General features: G+C 38.9%; 1 non-coding gene across 1 annotated transcript; it reads left to right on the plus strand.

Annotated features, from left to right (window-relative positions):
* The first annotated feature begins 14,112 nt into the window (after positions 1-14,112).
* LOC148555526 (small nucleolar RNA R71) lies at positions 14,113-14,220 on the plus strand. The gene has a single exon (XR_015886967.1). It is a non-coding gene; the product is annotated as a small nucleolar RNA R71 (small nucleolar RNA).
* The last annotated feature ends 884 nt before the right edge of the window (positions 14,221-15,104 follow it).

The following is a 15,104-nucleotide window of genomic DNA, read 5'->3' on the forward strand; positions in this document are numbered from 1 at the left end:
TGGATTTTCGCACTACAAGCCTACACCTATCATATTTCTGTAATTTTTAGTCGTTGGATTAGTATATATAGAACAAGGATCACCCTTGTTTAGAACTTTATGCCATATTTTCGAATTGTATTGTTCTTATGTACATTATAAGTCTCTAAACCTCCTAGGTTAAGGTGAGGGGCTCTGCTGAGTTTTATGGATTAATAAAGCACTACTGTTCTATTTCAATTCGTGTTTGATTCTATTCTAAGATGTATCTTCATTCGTCAACCATATGAATGAGTTGAACTATCACAAATTATCTCTATTCTACATGGGTTCAGTGAGCATCTTTCATCGGATATTACTGAACCACTAGTTTGATTATACATCTCTTAGACAGCTAATCCATGACTTCGTTGGGGATTTCTCAAGACATCAGTTCAGCCGAGGTATGGGGAGATTAGAGTCTTTGTGGTAGAGGCTAGAACCATGGCATATCATTCTCTGATCCAGAAGATTTGACCATATCTATGGTATTTTGAGTAGGATCATTAACGGAATGAACTGCATAAGCTTCAGCCTCATTCAGACTAGATGCACACTAAACCTGGTGTTCAGCCTAGAGGAAGATTAGCGGCCTCTCAACCGGCGTTGATCACATACAGCCTGCCATAGAAGAAATCATTCACAGTTAGAGTAGACAGTAAGAAAGGATTAATCCAGAAGAATAAAGCACCCCCGAAGCCTTGACCATCTTCTTATCATTGAATCCACAATTATTGAGTAATGTTATCTTTATTTTACTTTTATGCACTTAAACAACCAAACAACTTTTTCATCCACCTGACTGAGATTTACAAGGTGTCCATAGCTTGATTCAAGCCAACAATCCTCGTGGGATCGACTTTGACTCACCCCAGGTATTACTTGGACGACCCAGTGCACTTGCTAGTTCAGTTGTGCGAAGTTAAATTCCGCGCACTAAGTTTTTGGCGCCGTTACTGGGGATTGTTCAAGTTTGGACAACTAACGGATTATCTTGTTGCTTAGATTAGGTACTTTTTAATTTTGTTTTGAGTCTTTGGTTTCCCTTTTTTTCGAAAAAAAAATTAAAATCTTTGCTTTTTTTCATTAATCTTTATCTTTTGTTTGAATCTTTTGTTCTTGTTCTTGATTAAAGTTTTGATTTTTCTTAGTCTTTTTCTAAAAAAAAAATTTTCAAAAATAGTGTCTTTTGTTTGAGTCTAGTGTCAATCTTTAAGTTTGGGGTCCTTTGTGTGTTGATCTTTTCCCTTGAATTTTTCGAGTTTTGTTCTTGGTGTTCTTCTTGATCTTCAAGTTGTTCTTGTTTCTTTTATTGTAAAGATCTTAAAATTTTTAATTTTGGTGTCCTCTTGTGTTTTTCTTTAAAATTTTCGAGTTCCAAGTGTCTTTGATTTAAAAATTTTAAGTTTGTTGTCTTTTTATTGTTTTTCTCTTTCTTCATTAAAGTCAAAAATCAAAACTTTAAATATATTTTCTTATCTTTCCTTAATTTTCGAAAATCTAGCATATTTGATTTCAAAAATTTTAAATTAGGTGTTTTCTTGTTAGTCAAGTCAAGATTTAAATTTTAAAATCAAATCTTTTCAAAATCTTTTTAAATCTTTTCTTTTAATTTGATTCTTAACCTTCTTTTAAAATTTAAACTTCAAATCTTTTTAAATTAAAAACTATCTTTTTTTATTTTGATTTTAAATCTTTTTAATTTAAAATTTATCTTTCTTAACTTCTTTATCTTATCTTGTTTCCAATTCAAAATTTAAAATTCAGTTTTTCAAATCTTATATTATTTTCAAATCTTTCTTATTTAGTTACTTGTTTTCTCTTTCTTCTTTTTAAAACTTCCTAACTAATTCTTCTCTCTCTTCTTTTTCAAAAACCAACTTCTAATTTTCAAATCTTTTTAATTAATTAAGCTTTTATTTTTGAATTTAATTAATAAATAAAAATAAAAACAAAAAAATAATTTAATTCTATTTTTTTCTTTACTTCTTTCTTCTACCTTTCTTTCACCATGAACCCATTTGGGATTGAACAGTTCATAAGAACTTCGGGGTCCTACATGGCCCCCAGTCCTGACTTCTATGGGAGAAGTATTAGTATACCTCCCATTGGAGAAAGTAACTTTGAGCTCAATCCTCAGCTCATTATTCTGGTGCAGCAAAACTGCCAGTACTCTAGACTTCCACAGGAAGAACCTGCTAATTTTCTGGCAAACTTTTTATAAATTGCTGACACAGTACATACTGATGGAGTAGATCAGGATGTTTACAGACTGCTACTATTTCCCTTTGCTGTAAGAGATCAAGCAAAGAGGTGGTTAGATAACATACCCAAATCTAGCTTGAAAACATGGAAACAGCTAGTAGATATGTTTCTAAATTAATACTTACCTCCAAGGAAGCTAACCCAGCTATGGCTGGACATTCAAGACTTCAAACAAGAGAACAATGAATCTCTTCATGATGCCTGGGGGAGGTATAGAAGGATGCTAAGAAAATGTCCCACTGAAATGTTTTCAGAATGGGTATAGCTAGACATCTTTTACTACGGACTTTCGGACATGGCCAAAATATCTTTAGACTACTCTGCTGGTGGTTCCATACATATGAGAAAGATAATTGAAGAGGCTCACAAGTTTATTGAGATAGTTGTCACTAACCAGCATCTGTACTTAGCCGCTGAGACTTCTATGAAAGGAGAGGTTAAGGCAATATCTACTGAACCTAACCTTCCAGAATAGGATGGGCCATTGACGCAGCAACTACACGCCCTTGCCCAGTAAAAGCTGAAATTGCAAGAGGCTTTGAGACAAACGCAGGCTTCCAACAGGAATATAGAAGCCCAGCTGAGTCAAATAAGGCAGCAGTTATCTAAGCAGATAACAGAAGAGTGTCAGGCTATCCAACTGAGGAATGAAAAATCATTAAACACCTAACCTCAGTGCAACAGGAGATCAAGGGAAGAAAAGCTATCAAAGGAATACCAGACTGCTGTCCAAGACATCTCTGAGGGCGTTGAACGCCCAAAGAGGAATTTCATTGGCGTTCAACGCCAAAAAGGGGGTATCCACTCCTAGCATTGAACGCCCAACTAGGGGCAGCAATGAGGGCGTTTAACGCCCAAACAAAGGTAGTCAGACATATACAAGTGCTGATAACACCCCTCATAAGCAAGTTAGTAACCCCCTTTCCAGTACATTAAGCACTCAGCCGACATCAACTAAGATTGACGAGTACAGGGCCAAGATACCATTTTCTCAAAATCTTTGTAAAGCAGAAAGGGATAAACAGTTTGCCCGATTTGCGGATTACCTCAGAACACTAGAGATCAAGATCCCTTTTGCAGAGGCTCTTGAAAAAATACCTTCTTATGTTAAGTTCACAAAGGACATCTTATGTTATAAGAAGGATTGGAGAGAGGCAGAAATAGTCCTCCTCACTGAAGAGTACAGTGCAGTCATTCAAAGTAGTCTACCAGAGAAACTTAAAGATCCTGGGAACTTTACGATACCATGAACTCTAGGGGATGCTTGCACAAGGACAACCCTGTGTGATCTTGGAGCAAGTATTAACCTAATACCCACTTCATTAATAAAGAAGCTCTGCTTGACTCATGAAGTCAAACCAACCCGCATATGCCTCCAACTTGCTGATGGTTAAGTTAAGCTCCCATCAGGCGTGGTTGAAGATATGATTGTTAGGGTTGGACCCTTTGCTTTTCCTACTGACTTTGTGGTGTTGGATATGGATGGGCACAAGAGTGTATCCCTCATCCTAGAAAGACCCTTCTTAGCTACAGGAAGAATCCTTATTAATGTTTAGAAAGGAGAAGTAACCTTGAGAGTCAAAGAGGATGAAGTTGTGCTAAATGCTGTCAAAGCTATGCAGCATCCAAACACCCCAGAGGAATGCATGAGCATAGATGTCATTGATTCCCTGGTGGAAGAAGTAAACATGGTTGAGAGACTTGAAGAAGAGCTGAATGACATCTTTTATGATGTCCAGTCTAAGTTAAAGGAACCAGAGGAGATAAAAGAGCCTTTGAAACCTCCTAAGGAAGAGGAGAAGCCTCCTAAACCCGAGCTCAAACCATTACCATCATTCCTAAAATATGCATTTTTAGGGGATGACGACTATTATCTTGTGATTATAAGCTCTACCTTAGAGCCATGAAAAGAAGAAGCGCTAATTCAAGTGTTAAGAACACACAAGACAACCCTTGGGTGGACTATAAGTGACCCTAAGGGCATTAGCCCAACCCGATGCATGCACAAAATCCTGCTGGAGGATGATGCCAAACCAATGGTGCAACCACAAAGGCGACTAAATCCAGCCAGGAAGGAAGTGGTGCAAAAAAAAAGTCACCAAATTATGGGAGGCTGGGATTATTTATCCCATTTCTGATAGCCCCTGGGTGAGTCCTGTCCAAATTGTACCCAAAAAGGGAGGCATGATAGTGGTTCATAATAAAAAGAATGAACTGATCCCTACAAGGACAGTTACAGGGTGGCGTATGTGTATTAACCATAGAAGGCTCAATAACGCCACCAGAAAGGATCATTTTCCTTTACCATTCATATATCAAATGCTAGAGAGACTATCAAGGCACGCATTTTATTGTTTCCTGGATGGCTATTCCAGTTACAATCAAATTGCAGTGGATCCACAAGATCAAGAAAAGATAGCATTTACATGCCCATATGGCGTGTTTGCCTATAGCGGATGCCATTTGGCCTGTGCAATGCACCTGCCACCTTTCAGAGATATATGCTCTCCATCTTCTCTAATATGGTGGAGAAGTTCGTTGAAGTATTCATGGATGACTTCTCTGTCTTTGGAGATTCATTTTAATCCTGCCTTGACCATCTGACCTTAGTTCTCAAACGATCCCAAGAGATAAACCTAGTTTTAAACTGGGAGAAATGTCACTTCATGGTAACTGACGGAATTATCTCTGGGCATTGGATTTTAAACAAGGGAATATAAGTTGATCAAGTTAAGGTGGAGGTAATTGAGTGATTACCACCACCCACTAATGTCAAGGGAATCAGAAGTTTCCTTGGATACGCACGATTCTTCAGGAGGTTTATTAAGGATTTTTCTAAAATCGGTAAACCCCTGTGCAACTTACTGACTAACGACACTTTATTTATCTTTGACCAAGAGAGTCTACATGCTTTTGAGACTCTGAAAGCTAAGCTTATCACTGCACCTGTAATCTCTGCACCCAACTGGGATGTACCATTCGAGCTAATGTGTGATACCAGTGACCATGCCATTAGCGCAGTCCTGGGGCAGAGGAATGACAAGGTTCTACACGTCATCTATTATGCCAGTCGTGTCTTAAATGATGTACAGAAGAAATATACCACCACAAAAAAGGAATTACTTGTAGTGGTGTATGCCATTGACAAGTTCAAATCCTATTTAGTAGGATCTAAGGTAATTATCTATATTGACCATGCTGCTCTAAAAAATCTCCTCACCAAGCAGGATTCTAAGCCTAGGCTCATAAGATGGGTGTTACTCCTGTAAGAGTTTAATATAGAAATCAGAGACAGAAAAGGGATAGAAAATCAAGTGGTTGACCACTTATCTTGGATTGAACCAGTAGCAGGGGATTCTCTTCCCTCCACTGAAAGACTTTGGAGGACACTGATGACATGTCATCATGTCATATTTTTCTATACTTTTTCATACAAGAAATAGATAATTAGTGCTTAAATATTGCATTCTTTTGTGCTTAAGTGGTATATTTCTTTGATCTTTTGATTTATAAATTTTGTAGGAAATAAAAAGAAAAAGAAGCAAAAGAGCACAAAATAAACTAAAAAGAATAAAAGAAGAATTTTGGGCACGCTTTGAAGATTGAGCACGCTTTAGAACCCTAGGCCACGCTTTTAAAAGCGTGGCCCATGACCATGAAACCTTGGCACATGCATCAATATCATATGCATGCATGCATGAAATGTTTAATGCAATTGCCATTACGTTAATGCATTAGGCATTATTAATTAAAGTCATGGAAGCATGCATGCATGAAGATTTAATTTCTAATGAAATTGGCAAATGAATAAGTAAAGCTTACATTAACACATTGGTATTACTAGTAAATGAATGCTATGATGGCTTATTCACACTAGCACTATTAATGCAATCATTGGCTTAATTATGCGTTCATTTAATGAATGAATGCCTAGCATTATTAATTAAAGTTAGTGTAAGCTTGCATTAATAAAGCCTATGAATGCATGGATCATTTGATTGAATTAATGCATTACAATATAAAAAGCATGCATTTAATTAGTAAAGAAATAAATTAATGCCAAGGCGTTAATAGCATTATACATGCATGCATGAATTGATAAATAAAAGAGAGCTTCACGGTAAAGCATGCTTGCATTAGGCAAAGCATTATTCAAAGCATGCATTTAAATGCCAATGAATAAAATCAATTGGCCAGCGTTCATTAGGCAAGGAATGCTGCGTTGGCTTTACCAATCGAGCGCGACATCATTGCTAAGACAAGGAAACAAAATTTACAAGGCATCAGCAAGAGCGCTCGGTTAACCTTGTGAGCTTTATCGGGCTCCCACTCAAGAAAATGCAAGGAATATGCTCACAAAAGTGCTTCTCTCAAGGTTCGAACTCAAGGCGTCACACTCAAAGGTAGAGCGCTACACAAGAGAAAAAAAGGGAAGCTCAGTTCACTTTTTCAACTGAGCGCTACTTCCCCCTCCCCCCAACACCCTTCACATTTTGGCACGCCAAGGAGCTTGTCACGCGCACAACTTGGCACACCAAGTGCAAGATGGAGAGCTCAATTCACTTCTTCAACCGAGCGCAACAAAATTGGCATGAACAAGGGGCTGATTCGCACAAAATTGAAGGGCCGAGAGCAAGGGAGTGCTCGGTTGTCTTAATCAACTGAGCCGTTCCCTGGGAGCAGCACCCATGGTCCAAAATTCAATTGAAAATTAAATTGGATTCAATTCTTCACCAATTGAACCAAGGACAACTGGACCCATCTCTCTTCAAATCCAAAGAAAGCAAAGCCCACATCATTACTCAAAGGCACAAGAACAAGTTAGAATAGGAATTTCATTTAAATTGTAATTTGTTTTTAATTTCAATTTCATTTTGATTTCCACTTTGTAAAGCCTATATAAGGCATCATTTTTATTTTTGTAAAGGAGGCTGGCTCCACTAGGGAGCAGTAGGAGTAGAGAGCTCTCTCTTTTAGTTTTTGTCTTTGAATTGAAGAATTGAAAGATCAAATCTAAGTTTTGTCTTCTGGTTTACATTTTCACTCTTCTGCAACTTCCACTTTCTGGTTGTGATTTTGGAATTCTGATTGGAGAATTCTTTTGGATCTCTCCATTGTTGAGTTTCCTTTGATTCCTTTGTTTCTGTTTTCATGAATTTGAAGATCTAATCTCAATTGTTTCTGTTTTACTGCTTTTGCAACTTTTAAATTCTGTTTTAGTCCTTTTGCAATTCCCTTCATCTTACATTTCTATGATTCACTGCAATTTATACTTTCTTGCTCAGTTTTGAATCCCAGCACCCAATTACCTTTATTCTTCCTGTAATTTAAATTTCCAGTTGCTTGATCTATTGCTTTCTTTAATTTCCAGCACCCACTCCCCTTTACATTCTGGTGTACGAAATTGTGATCATCAACAATGGCACCAAAGACTTGGAGCTCTCAAACGTGAATCACACTTAGTCACAATTCCGCACAACTAACCAGCAAGTGCACTGGGTCGTCCAAGTAATACCTTACGTGAGTAAGGGTCGATCCCACGGAGATTGTCGGCTTGAAGCAAGCTATGGTCATCTTGTAAATCTCAGTCAGGCAGATTCAAATGGTTATGGAGGATTGATAATTAAAAGATGAATAAAACATAAAATAAAGATAGAGATACTTATGTAATTCATTGGTGAGAATTTCAGATAAGCGTATGAAGATGCTTTGTTCCTCCTAAACTTCTGCTTTCCTATTGCCTTCATCCAATCATTCATACTCCCTTCCATGGCAAGCTTTATGTTGGGCATCACCGTTGGTAATGGCTACTTCCCGTCCTCTCAGTGAAAATGTTCCAAATGCACTGTCACCGCACGGCTAATCATCTGTCGGTTCTCGATCATGTTGGAATAGGATCCATTGATCCTTTTGCGTCTGTCACACGTCCAACAATCACGAGTTTGAAGCTCGTCACAGTCATCCCTTCCCAGATCCTACTCGGAATACCACAGACAAGGTTTAGACTTTTCGGATCTCAAGAATGACCGCCAATAATTCTAGCCTATACCACGAAGGTTCCGATCTTAGATTAGAAACCCAGGAGATACGCATTCAAGCCATTGCTAGTAGAACATAGGTGGTTGTCAGGCACATGTTTACAGGTGAGAATGATGATGAGTGTCACGGATCATCACATTCATCAAGTTGAAGAACAAATGAATATCTTAGAGAAGAAGTAGGCGTGAATTGAATAGAAAAACAGTAGTACTTTGCATTAATTCATGAAGAACAGCAGAGCTCCACACCTTAATCTATGGTGTGTAGAAACTCCACCATTGAAAATATATAAGAACAAGGTTCAGGTATGGCCGTGAGGCCAGCCTCCTAAAACGTGATCAAGTGTATCAAAGTATCAAAATACAATAGCAAAAGGTCCTATTTATAGAGAACTAGTAACCTAGGGTTTACAGAAATAGGTAATTAATGCAGAAATCTTCTTCCGGGCCCACTTGGTGTGTGCTTGGGCTGAGCATTGAAGCTTCCCTGTGTAGAGACTTTTCTTGGAGTTAAACGCCAGCTTTTGTGCCAGTTTGGGCATTTAACTCCAGCTTTTATGCCAGTTCTAGCGTTTTCACGCCAGAATTTCTATGCTGACTTGGAACGCCGGTTTGGGCCATCAAATCTTGGGCAAAGTATGGACTATTATATATTGGAAAGCCCATGATGTCTAATTTCCAACGTAATTAAGAGCGCGCCAATTGGGCTTCTGTAGCTCCAGAAAATCCACTTCGAGTGCAGGGAGGTCAGAATCCAACAGTATCTGCAGTCCTTTTTCAGCCTCTAAATCAGATTTTTGCTCAGGTCCCTCAATTTCAGCCGGAAAATACCTGAAATCACTGAAAAACACACAAACTCATAGTAAAGTCCAGAAAAGTAAATTTTAAATAAAAACTAATAAAAATATAATAAAAACGAACTAAAATATACTAAAAACATACTAAAAACAATGCCAAAAAGCGTATAAATTATCCGCTCATCACAACACCAAACTTAAATTGTTGCTTGTCCCCAAGCAACTAAAAATCAAATAGGATAAAAAAAAGAAAATATACAATGAATTCCAAAAACATCTATGAAGATCAGTATTAATTAGATGAGCGGGGCTTTTAGCTTTTTGCTTCTGAACAGTTTTGGCATATCACTTTATCCTTTGAAATTCAGAATGATTGGCTTCTATAGGAATTCAGAATCCAGATATTGTTATTAATTCTCCTAGTTAAGTATGTTGATTCTTGAACACAGCTACTTTATGAGTCTTGACCGTGACCCTAAGCATTTTGTTTTCCAGTATTACCACTGGATACATAAATGCCACAGACACATAACTGGGTGAACCTTTTCAGATTGTGACTCAGCTTTGCTAGAGTCCCCAATTAGAAGTGTCCAGAACTCTTAAGCACACTCTTTTTGCTTTGGACCACGACTTTAACCGCTCAGTGTCATGTTTTCACTTGACACCTTCACGCCACAAGCACATGGTTAGGGACAGCTTGGTTTAGCCGCTTAGGCCAGGATTTTATTCCTGTGGGCCCTCCTATCCACTGATACTCAAAGCCTTGGATCCTTTTTTTTTATTTTATCCTTTCCTTTTGGTTTAAAGGGCTATTGGCTTTTTCTGCTTGCTTTTTCTTTTTCTTTTCTCTCTCTTTTTTTTCTTTTTTTTTTTTTTGCATTTTTTCGCATATATTTTTTTTCTGCAAGATTTTTACTGCTTTTTCTTGCTTCAAAAATCAATTTTATGATTTTTCAGATTATCAAATAACATTTCTCCTTTTCCCGTCATTCTTTCAAGAGCCAACAATTTTAACATTCATAAACAACAAATTCAAAAATATGCATTGTTCAAGCATTCATTCAGAAAAACAATAGTATTGCCACCACATCAAAATAATTAAACTGTTTTAAAATTTAAAACTCATGTACTTCTTTTTCCTTTTCAATTAAAAACATTTTCCATTTAAGAAAAGTGATGGATTTATTTTCATAGCTTTAAGGCATAAACACTTAGACACTTGTTATCATGTAATAAAGACATAAACATAAATAATCATAAAGCATAAAAATTCAAAAAACAGAAAATAAAGTACAAGAAAATTAAAGAACGGGTCCACCTTAGTGATGGCAGCTTGTTCTTCCTCTTGAAGATCTTATGGAGTGCTTGAGCTCCTCAATGTCTCTTCCTTGCCTTTGTTGCTCCTCTCTCATGGTTCTTTGGTCTTCTCTAATTTCATGGAGGAGGATGGAATGCTCTTGGTGCTCCACCCTTAGTTGTCCCATATTGGAACTTAATTCTCCTAGGGAGGTGTTGATTTGCTCCCAATAGTTTTGTGGAGGAAAATGCATCCCTTGAGGCATCTCAGGGATTTCATGATGAGGAATTTCCTCATGCTCTTGCCCATGAGTGGGGTCTCTTGTTTGCTCCATTCTTTTCTTAGTGATGGGCTTGTCCTCATCAATGAGGATGTCTTCCTCTATGTCAATTCCAGCCGAATTGCAAAGGTGACAAATGAGATGAGGGAAGGCTAACCTTGCCAAAGTAGAGGACTTGTCCGCCACCTTGTAGAGTTCTTGGGATATAACCTCATGAACTTCTACTTCTTCTCTAATCATGATGCTATGAATCATGATAGCCCGGTCTATAGTAACTTCAGACCGGTTGCTAGTGGGAATGATTGAGCGTTGGATGAACTCCAACCATCCCCTAGCCATGGGCTTGAGGTCATGCCTTCTTAGCTGAATCGGCTTTCCTCTTGAATCTCTCTTCCATTGAGCGCCCTCTTCATAAATGTCTATGAGGACTTGGTCCAACATTTGATCAAAGTTGACCCTTCTAGTGTAGGGGTGTGCATCTCCTTGCATCATGGGCAAGTTGAATGCCAACCTTACATTTTCTGGACTGAAATCTAAGTATTTCCCTCGGACCATTGTAAGCCAATTCTTGGGGTCCGGGTTCACACTTTGATCATGGTTCTTGGTGATCCATGCATTGGCATAGAACTCTTGAACCATTAAGATTCCGACTTGTTGAATGGGGTTGGTGAGAACTTCCCAACCTCTTCTTCGAATCTCATGTCGGATCTCTGGATATTCACCCTTTTTGAGCTTGTAAGGGACCTTCGGGATCACTTTCTTCTTGGCCACAACTTCATAGAAGTGGTCTTGATGCACCTTTGAGATGAATCTCTCCATCTCCCATGATTCGGAGGTGGAAGCTTTTGCCTTCCCTTTCCTCTTTCTAGAGGTTTCTCCGGCCTTTGATGCCATAAGTGGTTATGGAAAAACAAAAAGCTTTACTTTTACCATACCAAACTTAGAAGATTTGCTCGTCCTCGAGCAAAAGAAGAAAGAAGAGAGTAGAAGAAGAAGAAATGGAGGAGATGGAGGTGGGTTGATGTTTCGGCCAAGGGGGAGAAGTAGTGTGTTTTGTGTGTGAAAATAAAGGAGTGAAGATGGGTTTATATAGGGGTGGAGAGAGGGTTAGGGTTCGGCCATATAGGGTGGGTTTGGGAGGGAAAGTGGTTTGAATTTGAATGGTGAGGTAGGTGGGGTTTTATGATGGATGGATGTGGATTGGTGAAGGGTTTATGGAGAAGAGGGTAGGATTTGATAGGTGAGGGGTTTTTGGGGAAGAGGTATTGAGGTGATTGGCGAATGGGTGAAGAGGAGAGGGAGAGGTGGGGTAGGTGGGGATCATGTGGGGTCCACAGATCCTGAGGTGTCAAGGATTTTTCATCCCTGCACCAAGTGGCGTGCACAACGCCCTTTTCTTCCAATCCTAGCGTTAAACGCTAAGTTGCTGCCTATTTCTGGCGTTTAACACCAGCTTGCCCTTTTCTGGCTTTAAACGCCAGTCTGGTGCCCATTTCTGGCGTTAAACACCCAGAATGGTGCCAGACTGGGCGTTTAACGCCCATTCTGCTACCCTTACTGGCGTTTAAACGCCAGTAAGCTTCTCCTCCAGGGTGTTCTATTTTTCATTCTATTTTTCAGTTTATTTTTGCTTTTTCAATTGTTTTTGTGACTTCACATGATCATCAACCTACACAAAACATAAAATAACAAAAGAAAATAGAAATTTAACATAGATAATTAAAGATTGGGTTGCCTACCAACAAGCGCTTCTTTAATGTCAATAGCTTGACAGTGGGCTCTCATGGAGCCTCACAGATGTTCAGAGCATGGCCTCCTAACACCAAACTTAGAGTTTGAATGTGGGGATTTTGTTTGACTCTGCATTGAGAGAAGCTTTTCATGCTTCTTCTCCATGATTACAGAGGGAGATCCTTGAGCTTTAAACACAAGGGAGTCCTCATTCACTTGAAGGACCAATTCTCCTCTGTCAACATCAATTACAGCTTTTGCTGTGGCTAGGAAGGGTCTGCCAAGGATGATGGATTCATCCATACACTTTCCAGTCTCTAAGATTATGAAATCAGCAGGGATGTAATGGTCTTCAACCTTTACCAAGACATCCTCTACAAGTCCATAAGCTTGTTTCCTTGAGTTGTCTGCCATCTCTAATGAGATTCTTGCAGCTTGTACCTCAAAAATTCCCAGTTTCTCCATTACAGAGAGAGGCATGAGGTTTATGCTTGACCCTAAGTCACACAGAGCCTTTTCAAAGGTCATGGTGCCTATGGTGCAAGGTATTGAGAACTTTCCAGGATCTTGTCTCTTTTGAGGTAATCTCTGCCTAGTCAAGTCATCCAGTTCTTTGGTGAGCAAGGGGGGTTCATCCTCCCAAGTCTCATTATCAAATAACTTGGCATTTAGTTTCATGATTGCTCCAAGGTACTTAGCAACTTGCTCTTCAGTAACATCTTCATCCTCTTCAGAGCAAGAATACTTATCAGAGCTCATGAATGGCAGAAGTAAATTCAATGGAATCTGTATGGTTTCAGTGTGAGCCTCAGATTCCCATGGTTGCTCATAAGGGAACTCCTTGGAGGCCAGTAGACGTCCAGTGAGATCTTCCTTAGTGGAGATCAATGCCTCTTCCTCCTCTCCAGATTCAGCCGTGTGGGTCATGGTGATGGCCTTGCACTCTCCTTTTGGATTCTCTTATGTATTGCTTGGAAGAGTACTAGGAGGGAGTTCAGTAACTTTCTTACTTAGCTGACCCACTTGTGCCTCCAAATTTCTAATGGAGGACCTTGTTTCAGTCATGAAACTTTGAGTGGTTTTAATTAGATCAGAGACTACAGTTGCTAATTCAGAGTGGCTCTGCTTATAATTCTCTGTCTGTTGCTGAGAAGATGATGGAAAAGGTTTGCTATTGCTAAACCTGTTTCTTCCACCATTATTGTTATTGAAGCCTTGTTGAGGCCTCTGTTGGTCCTTCCATGAGAGATTTGGATAATTTTTCCATGAAGGATTATAGGTGTTTCCATAGGGTTCTCCCATGTAATTCACCTCTTCTATTGCTGGGTTCTCAGGATCATAAGCTTCTTCTTCAGATGAAGCTTCCTTAGTACTGCCTGGTGCAGCTTGCATTCCAGACAGACTTTGAGAAATCATATTGACTTGCTGAGTCAATATTTTATTCTGAGCCAGTATGGCATTCATGGTATCAATCTCAAGAACTCCTTTCTTCTGATTTGTCCCATTATTCACAGGGTTCCTTTCAGAAGTGTACATGAATTGGTTATTTGCAACCATCTCAATGAGTTCCTGAGCTTCTGCAGGCATCTTCTTCAGATGAAGAGATCCTCCAGCAGAGCTGTCCAATGACATCTTGGACAGTTTAGACAGACCATCATAGAAGATACCTATGATGCTCCATTCTGAAAGCATGTCAGAAGGGCACCTTCTGATTAATTGCTTGTATCTTTCCCAAGCTTCATAGAGGGATTCACCTTCCTTCTGTCTGAAAGTTTGGACTTCCACTCTAAGCTTACTCAATTTTTGAGGTGGAAAGAACTTTGCCAAGAAGGCATTGACTAGCTTTTCCCAAGAGTTGAGGCTTTCTTTAGGTTGTGAATCCAACCATGTTCTAGCTCTGTCTCTTATAGCAAAAGGAAAGAGCATAAGCTTGTAGACCTCGGGATCAACCCCATTGGTCTTGACAGTGTCACAGATTTACAGGAATTCAGCTAAGAACTGATGAGGATCTTCCATTGGAAGTCCATGAAACTTGCAATTCTGTTGCATCAGAGAAACTAATTGAGGCTTAAGCTCAAAGTTGTTTGCTCCAATGGCAGGGATTGAGATGCTTCTCCCATAGAAGTCGGGAGTAGGTGCAGTAAAGTCACCAAGCACCTTCCTTGCATTGTTGACATTGTTGTTGTTTTCGGCTGCCATGTCTTTTTCTTGTTTGAAAAGTTCTGTTAGGTCCTCTGTAGAGAGTTGTACTTTAACTTCTCTTAGCTTTCTCTTCAAGGTCCTTTCAGGTTCAGGATCAGCTTCAACAAGAATGCCTTTGTCTTTGCTTCTGCTCATATGAAAAGAGAATAAGAAAGTATAGAATCCTCTATGTCATAGTATAGCGATTCCTTGAAGTGTCAGAGGAAAAGAAGAATAGAAGGAGAAGGTAGAAAGAGAAGAATTCAAACTTATCAAGAGGGATAGAGTTCGAATTGTTGATAGTGGTGGAGTGTTAGTCCTTTAAATAGAAGGATGTGAGAAGAGGGGAAGAATTTTCGAAATTAAAGTAAAAGATTTTGAAATAATTGAAAGAAATTTTGAAAATTCGATTGATGATTTTCGAGAATTAAAGTTGGGAAAGAAATTAAGTGATTTTTGAAAAAGATTTTTGAAATTAGAAATCAAAAAGATATGAT

Source organism: Arachis ipaensis, chromosome B6 (genome assembly GCF_059453495.1).
Source record: "Arachis ipaensis isolate K30076 ecotype BB chromosome B6, ASM5945349v1, whole genome shotgun sequence".
NCBI classification, from domain to species: Eukaryota; Viridiplantae; Streptophyta; class Magnoliopsida; order Fabales; family Fabaceae; genus Arachis; species Arachis ipaensis.